Source organism: Colobus angolensis, unplaced genomic scaffold (genome assembly GCF_000951035.1).
Source record: "Colobus angolensis palliatus isolate OR3802 unplaced genomic scaffold, Cang.pa_1.0 Scaffold37, whole genome shotgun sequence".
NCBI lineage: Eukaryota > Metazoa > Chordata > Mammalia > Primates > Cercopithecidae > Colobus > Colobus angolensis.
The window spans coordinates 2146747-2153958 of NW_012117043.1; the positions used below are offsets into that span (position 1 = coordinate 2146747).

Below are 7212 nucleotides of genomic sequence, written 5' to 3' on the forward strand. Positions count from 1 at the left end.
GCCTCCCAAAGTGCTGGGATTACAGGCTTGAGCCACCGCGCCCAGCCTTTTTCTCCTTTTTTTGAGATGGAGTCTCGCTCTGATGCCCAGGCTGGAGTGCAGTGGGATGATCTTGGCTCACTGCAACCTCCGCCTTCTGGGTTCGAATGATTCTTTTGCCTCAGCCTCCCAAGTAGCTGGGATTACAAATGTGGATCACCATGCCTGGCTAATTGTTTTTTTTTTGAGACAGAGTTTTGCTCACTTTGCTCAGGCTGGAGTGCAATGGCATGATCTTGGCTCACCGCAACCTCTGCCTCCTGGGTTCAAGCGATTCTCCTGCCTCAGCCTCCCGAGTAGCTAGGATTATAGGCATGTACCACCATGCCTGGCTAATTTTGTATTTTTTAGTAGAGACAGGGTTTCTCCATGTTGGCCAGGCTGGTCTCAAACTCCTGACCTCAGGTGATCTGCCTGCCTCGGCCTCCCAAAATTCTGGGATTATGGGTGTGAGCTACTGCTCCAGGCCTAATTTTTGGTAGAGATGGGGTTTTGTCAAATTGTCCAGGCTGAAGCAAACAAATAAATAAGTAAAATAATTATAGGCTGTGATTGTGCACAGTGTACTACAATGGGGAATGACAAAGGAGACTATATATAAAACTGTCACGGAAGCTCTCTCAGAGGAGGCAACGCTTAACCTGGAGATCTAGAAGGAAGGGAAGGGGATGGGAAGGAATCCAGATAGAGAGAAAGGTGGTGTAAAGGTCTTGATTCAAAGAAGAACTTGGTGTATGCTTGGTTCAAAGAAGAACGTGGTGTAAAGGTCTTGATTCAAAGAAGAACTTGGTGTATGCTAGGAATTAAAGTTGCATATGGCTGAATCAGAATAAGGAGAGTGGCAAAAAATGAGGTTGGAAAGGTAGCCTAATTTTTTTTTTTTAGGCCTAATCAGTTTTTGTAGGTCTCTAGGGCATATAGGGCATATTGCTTTTTTAATAGGATTTATGATAAATCATATTATTTTCAAGTGTGATTTTTCACATCTCTCTTGAAATGGATTTGAATTAGTATTTTGATATTTTTGTTGTTGTTTTTTTGAGACGGAGTCTTGCTTTTTAGCCCAAGCTGGAGTGCAGTGGCACAATCTTGACTCACTGCAACCTCTACCTCCTGGGTTCAAGTGATTCTCCTGCTTCAGCCTCCTCAGCAGCTGGAATTACAGCGTGCACCATTAGACCCAGCGAATTTTTGTATATTTAGTAGAGATGGGGTTTCAGCATGTTGGCCAGGCTTGTCTTGAACTCCTGACCTCAAGTGATCCACCCACCTCGGCTTCCCAAAGTGCTGGGATTATAGGCATGAGCCACCATGCCTGGCCTAAAATAGTATCTTGAAGAAATTATTTTTTTCCCCTTGCTGAAATTTATGTACTTTATATTTAAAATGCATTAATTTAGTGTTCTTACTTAATTAACAATGTTATTTTCCGCCCCTTTTTTTTTTGTTTGTTTGTTTTTTAGAGATGGGGTCTTGCTATGTTGCCTAGCCTGGCTGCCAACTCCTGGATTCAAATGATCCTCCCGCCTCAGCTTCGTAAATAGCTGGGACTACAGGCACATGCTATTGCACCCAGCTTTCCCTCATTTGTATGCATTTTAATTTTTTTCTATGTCTTTTCTATACCAAAAGTTCTGTGAAGGCTTAATAGCTTCTTCTAATGCCTGTATCTGCCAGAAAATGTAGACTCACCTGCTATATACAGGTAAGGGACTAGATTCATAACCAATTTAAAAAGAAGGTCACTAGATAGTGAGTCATCAGCAATAGTTTTACTTGCTCTAATTAGGGCATTCTTCTGCTCTGACTCAAGAGCAAGGTCCTACCTTAGGTCTCTGTCATCACTCCTTCAAATATGACTTAGAAGCTATCTCTATCAAATTAGGAGAGCATGACTTTTAAAAAGAGATAATGTTTAAAAATGTTAAAAGCTCATTTACATTCAATAACGTATATAAAGACCCTTGAAACCAGAAAGTAGTTTAGCAGAAATATCAGGTGATAAGAGTTAGCCTTTTTTTTTTTTTTTTTTTTGGCCTTTTTTGAATATTATGAGTGATGCCTGTAATCCCAGTACTTTGGAAGACTGAGGCGGGAGGATCCACTTGAGTTCAGAAGTTTGAGACCAGCCTGGGCAACATGGTGAAACCCCATCTGTACAAAAAATACAAAAATTAGCTGGGCGTGGTGGCACATGTCTGTAGTCCCAGCTACTTGGGATCCTGAGGTGGGAGGACTGCTTAAGCCCCAGAGGTCGAGGCAGCAGTGAGCCGAGATCACACCACTGCACTCCAGCCTGGATGACAGAGTGAGACCATGTCTCAAAAAAAAAAAAGAAACAAACAAAAAATCAAAACCACAAACAAACAATAACAAAAAATGAGTGACTTTATTAAGGCTTGTAAATAGAGCTTTTTTCATGGTCTATGTTAAGCTCTCCTGACCAGTGTTGTCCATTTCACCCTTTTCCAGAGAGCAGTCCTACATGGAAAGTGTTGTGACTTTTCTGCAGGATGTTGTGCCGCAGGTAAGTGTCTATATGTGCTTTCAGCTTCCCTTTGGTCAGGAGAGCTCTGAAATGTTTGGTTTCCTAAACTTGACACTAGTACCAGCAACTTCAGAAAGGTTTTTGATGTGTTAGCATGCTGAGCATTGGTAGGGCGGGACTACATTATTGTTTAGCTGTGCTGCAGTGTTGTAATGACCGTGGCGTAAATGTTATTCCTCAGGACTTTGCCCTCCTAAGAAGAATCAAGGTGAATTGTTAGTAGAGATTTGGGACTCTCGCAGGTTTATATTTTCTTGTCCTATTTAAGTGTGGCCTATCAGAAGGGAGAAAAGCAATATACACTCTGCACTCCTTAGCTGTTATTAGATAACAGCTAAATATTATACGTGAACACAAATCTACATCTCTTTTATCTTGAGCAGCACTTTTGTGCCAACTAGGGTATCCTGTTACTCTAACTGATAAGTCTTTTACTGTTCCTTTTATATAAATATGAGAATAAAGAGTGAGAATTGCCTTACTGGGATTATCTAGTATGCTATTTATACTATTGCCAAACTTAGTTATCACTTGGTGTACTTATTAAAAGTAATAATTTCCTCTCTCAGAGTCTTAACACAATTGATTTGGGAGGGTAACTGGTAACTTGTAGTGATAGTGAGAATCTCAGGTGATTCTTATGAAATGGTACCTTTGGGAAGCACTGTTCTAGTGGGACAACTGAAGGGAGAGGTTTCCATACTTTCTCCTTATGGTTATGTAGTCTTCCTTGACTACCATGGATATCTGTAATTGGAGTGTTCAGAAAGGACATTCATAGATGCAGCATCCCAGCTTTATGAGAGGATCCTAGGAAACAAAGTGCCTTCAACCTGAAAAGCTGAGTGGGAAAAAAAGGAGAAAATAAACAGAGTGTTATGGTAATATAGTAGAAGGACAATTAAATTCACTTGGAGGACATCAAAGAAGGCTTAATGAATGAGATGCCATTTGAATTGAGGAATAGAGTGGAATAAAATCCAACAGTGATAAATGGAGTAAGAATGTAATGGGGACAATAGGATCCTAGTATGTGTTTGCTTTATTTGGCAGAGAAGTTATAACTTAACATTTTGCACATTAGGCTTAGAGTAGCTTAGTGATTAAGAACATAGACTTTGGGCCGGGTGTGGTGGCTCATACCTGTAATCCCAGCACTTTGGGAGGCTGAGGCGGGTGGATCACCTGAGGTCAGGAGTTCCAGACCAGCCTGACCAACATGGAGAAACCCCATCTGTACTAAAAATGCAAAAATTTGCTGGGCATGGTGGTGCACGCCTGTAATCCCAGCTACTCAGGAAGCCTGAGGCAGAAGAATTGCTTGAACCGAGGAGGCAGAGGTTGCGGTGAGCCAAGATCCCACGATTGCACTCCAGCCTGGGCGACAGGAGTGAAACTCCGTCTCAAAAAAAAAAAAAAAGAACATAGACTTTGATATTAGATCTGACTTTATATTTCAGCTGTGTATCTTACTAGTTCTAGACAAGTTACTGAACCTTTCTGAAACATCAGTATCCTTATGTGTAAACTCAGGTTAATCATCTTATTCATCGTAGGTTTGTTTTGAGGCTTAAAGGGTATCATCTATATAAAGCATAAAATAAAGCAAAGCAAATAGTAAGTAGTCTTTCCTGGAGGGAGCTTGAGACTGGCGATCCAGGGTAGAGATGTAGATTTCTGGCATACAATCAGTAGTCAAAATAATCAGATGAGCCAGAGACATTACAGTTTCTAATTGTAATGGTGAGACGTCATCATTTTAGCACCTACTGACAATAGTTTGCTTAGGAAAGTAATAATAGGAGTAACTTTTTGTTATATTAGACTTTTTTTTTTCTTTCTTTTTTTTTGTTTTGAGACAGAGTCTCACTGTGTCACCCAGGCTGGAATGTAGTGGCGTGATCTTGGCTTACTGCAAGCTCTGCCTCCCGGGTTCACACCATTCTCCTACCTCAGCCTCCTGAGTAGCTGGGACTTACAGGCGCCTGTCGCCAGGTCTGGCTAATTTTTGTATTTTTAGTAGAGACGGGGTTTTGCTGATGGTCTTGATCTCCTGACCTTGTGATCTGCCTGCCTTGGCCTCCCAAAGTGCTGGAATTATAGGCATGAGCCACCGCGCCCATCCCGTATTAGACATTTTTTCTACTGTTTGGTTGACATGAGAACAGTGCTTTCTAACATTTTTTTCTCCACATTTAATTCAGAGTCCTGTGTTGGTACTTTGTGGTCAGACATTAAAAAATAATGTCTTCTGCCAATATTGTGTTCTGCCTCCTGCTCTGTTCTGGGTATCATCAAATTGATGGAGCCTAGGTATTCTCTGAGTCTGCAAATATCCTCCTAAAGAGAGAACATGTGTTGTTGGACTGGTAGCAGCTTCTTTAATTATCACCCATTGAATTCTAGTTGTGATAGCGTTGATGGCCAGAGTTGCCCTTGGTTGTGTCCTGATCTAATAATTTCACTTATGAAAATTTGATTTTTTTTTTTTTTGAGATGAAGTTTCGCTCTTGTCGCTCAGGCTGGAGTACAAGGGCATGATGTGAGCTCACTGCAACCTCTGCCTACCAGGTTCAAGGGATTCCCCTGCCTTAGCCTCCTGAGTAGCTGGGATTACAGGCATGTGCCACCATGCCTGGCTGATTTTTGTATTTTTAGTAGAAACGAGGTTTCACCATGTTAGCCAGGCTGGTCTCAAATTCCTGACCTCAGGTGATCCTCCACCCTTGGCTTCCCAAAGTGTTAGGATTACAGGCGTAAGCCACTGCACCTGGCCAAAAATTTATTTTAAAAAAATAATTCAACAAAGAAAAAGTTAAAGCTTAGAACTTTTCAGTATATATGAAATTTTTACATTTTCAGTGTAAAAACTTGTAGGCAGCTTAAATGTCGATTAATACTCAAGCAAATGACATATCATGGTCCCTATAGAATAATTTGTAAATAAAAATTATACTTATGGCAATAGTACACTATGAAAATTATTTTCTCTACAGTGAAGAAATAAGACAGCATACAGACTGACACAATGATTATAGCTATGTTATATAACATTCAAAAATAACTTTGTACTTATGAGTGTGTTTATGTGTGTTAGAAACCAGTGTTGAAGTATAAAAGAAGAAGTAAATAAATCTTTTCAGTAGTGAGGTGAAAGTTTTGACTCTAAATAAGAGGGCTAAATCAGTTGCTCTTGTTTGAAGAAGGGCTTTTAATCAGTGCTGGAGGAAAAGGAAGAAAATGTGTGGCAGTACATTGACCTCTGTAAAGACATCAGGTGGTACTGGGCGTGGTGGCTCACACCTATAATCCCAGCACTTTGGGAGGCCTAGGCAGGCAGATGGCTTGTGCCCAGGAGTACCAGACCAGCCTGAGCAACATGGTGAAACCCCATCTCTACAAAAAATACAAAAATTAGCTGGGTGTAGTGGTACACACCTGTAGTCCCAGCTATTTGGGAGGCTGACATGGGAGGATTGCTTGAGCCCAGGAGGCGGAGGTTGCAGTGAGCTGAGATCATACCACTGCACTCCAGCCAGGGTGACAGGGTGTCTCAAAAAACAAACAAACAAAAAAACTCCAAAACAAACTTTTTTTTTTTTTTTTTTTTAAATACATCAGGTGAAAGCTAGAAGGGCAATGGGTGAGTCTGTGTGTCTTACTGAGAATAAAATATCTAAGCATGAGAAAAGGAGATCATAAGAGGCAAAAAATGACAGGATACACCTTTGTGCAAAGCTGTAGTAGGGAACACACAAAGCGGAGCTCAGGTGCTTCAGTCAGCTCCCCAGAATTTTCTCAAAAATGCTGAATAAAAAACACTGTGTCTACTAAGGAGAGAGGAAAACTTGAAGACATAGTAAAAGCATATAAGCCTCATTTTGCAAGACTTATTTGCCCCTCACAGGTAAAGCAAAAAGAGGTTCAAGAATCCCAATACACTGAAAGACCTTCTTCGACCTTGTTTTGTTCTGCATATCACTCAAAAATCAAACGTTGCAAAGGAATAAGTCTGCTAAGCTGAAGAAGAATTTGAAAGTGTTAGTGCTTCACCATGTTAAAGGAAAGGAAAGCCTGATACAGGGAAAAAAGGAAGTTGTGCTAAATGCAGTGTGGCATCCTGGATTGGATCCTGGAGCAGAGAAAGGGCATTAGTGGGAAAGCTTGTGAAATCCAAATAATGTCTGGGGTTTAATAGTAATGCACCAGTGTTAGTTTTATAGTTTTGAGAAATGCAAATGTAAGATTTGATTAGATTAAATAATTAATATTAGGGAATACATTTTTTTTTTTTTGAGACAGAGTCTTGCTCTCACCCAGGCTGAAGTGCAGTGGCACTATCATGGCTCACTGCAGCCTCAATTTCCCAGATTCAGATGATCCTCTCATCTCAGCCTCCTGGGTAGCTGGGACTACAGGTGCATGCCACCATGCCCAGATTTTTTTTTTTGTAGAGATGAGGTTTCTCCATGTTGCCCAAGCTGGTGTTTTTTAAAAAAGGTATGTTAGGCAGGACATGGTGGCTCACCCATATAATCCCAGCACTTTGGGAGGCCGAGGTGGGGCAGATCACCTGAGGTCAGGAGTTCAAGACCAGCATGGCCAACATGGTGACACCCCGTATC

At 41.1% G+C, this 7212-nt stretch overlaps 1 long non-coding RNA gene across 1 annotated transcript in view; it reads left to right on the forward strand.

Moving 5' to 3' along the window:
• Positions 1-7212, forward strand: part of LOC105520071 — a 12817-nt gene that overhangs the window by 4118 nt on the left and 1487 nt on the right. Inside the window, exon 3 of the long non-coding RNA XR_001003067.1 lies at positions 2512-2566. This is a non-coding gene — a long non-coding RNA (uncharacterized LOC105520071). The remainder of the gene's footprint in view (positions 1-2511; positions 2567-7212) is intronic.